Here is a 1,527-nt window from a genome sequence, read left to right as displayed (position 1 = left end):
GAGACAGGCAGAAGCCCACAGGCCCCTTGCAGTGTGTCTCACCACATAAATGTTAATTAACTTCATTGTGTTTTTCACCTGCCCTGTGGGTCCGTGGTGGCGCGTACCGCCGCAGGGTCAGAGGGCGCTGGGACCGGCGGTGACCCCTCAGTCACCCGGGGCGGGGTGGCCCTGCTGGGGCAGGGTGGGACCGGACGGGCTCTGGAGGCCCCTTCGTCCTCAGCCCGCTGCGATTCTGTGGCAGGAGGGGCGAGAGACGTTCCCCGGGATGAACCCGCCCGTGGCCACTGAACATGGGACCTGCGGGCAGGCTCCGGCCCCCGCGGACCCTCGGCACTGGGACTGGTGCAGCGCGGCTGGACGGGCCGGAGGGGTCGGGCTGCCCTCGCCCACACCCTTCCTCCCGCGCAGCCGCTTCGGGCCTCTCTCAGGCAACACGGGGCTCAAGTCCCACTCAGTATTCTTTTTCTTACAATTATATCATTTTTCCAGCTTCTTCTTCAAGCCATGGGAGTCCTTGCTTGCCTTTGATGGACATTGATTTGACCCCAAATTTGCACCCATGGAAGGTCACATGACCCACGAGTATAGAGGAATATTCACTCACATTGTGCTTCTAGCCTGTTAAAGAAATACTGACGGGTGCTCTCAGAGAGTCACCGACAGCAGCAGCGGGCGTTACGGATTATTATAAGCACATCCCTGGAGCGTATTATAAAATGGCTATAAGCCATTTTGATTTATTAGACTCTATAGCAACCCATATAAATTGATTAGTCATTTATTAAAATGGATTTTAATCACGGATTATCTCTTTGTACAAATTTAGAAAACTACCTTGGTACAACCAGACTGAAAGACAGAGAAGTGCGGTGTTAAAACTCCGGGGAGACAGCCAGGCTCTTTTTCCAGCTGTATCTTAGATTCCCCCTTCCCCTCCCGGCCGTGCCGCGGTGAGGTGAAGCAAGCGCAGCTGCGGTGCCACGGCGCCAGCTCTGCCCACAAGGTGCCGGCAGCTGCCTGGACCCTCCTGTCGTACAGGGACACCCCAAACACGGACACGATGCGACGTCCCCTGTTACCCTGGGACAGCTGGGGTGTGTGAGAGCTCGGCTGCAGCTCTGGCAGGCTCCTAACGATCACCGGTCATTAGAGCAACCTCAGAGCCGCTGATGCCAAGAGCAGAGGGTCCCCTTGTCATTGTTTGTAGGTTTAGTTTCGCAGGTCAGTTTGACGGCATTACACTGGGCTTGGGGATACTCTGCTGTGCCTCGCCTCTCCTGTCTGTCAGCCACACACCCTGGGGTCATCTTTCCACAGGCGATGTATCTTAATGCACCAGTCTGTACAGGTCTCCCCCCGTCCCCACATCCCCCATGAATATATAACCCCCGAATGTGATAGGAAGAAAATACTGTTGTAATGGATCTGGTTCATTGCATCCTTCTGGTCAGAGGCGTTTAATGAGCACCAGGGCTGCCTAATGCTGCTCTCTTCCCTTTGAGCCAGCTGCAAGTGTAATATGTT

The sequence above is a fragment of the Athene cunicularia genome (assembly GCF_003259725.1).
Source record: "Athene cunicularia isolate RWA chromosome 11 unlocalized genomic scaffold, athCun1 chr11_part3, whole genome shotgun sequence".
Classification (NCBI taxonomy): Eukaryota; Metazoa; Chordata; class Aves; order Strigiformes; family Strigidae; genus Athene; species Athene cunicularia.
The sequence above is the reverse complement of the archived record's forward strand: the minus strand, read 5'-3'. Positions refer to the sequence as shown.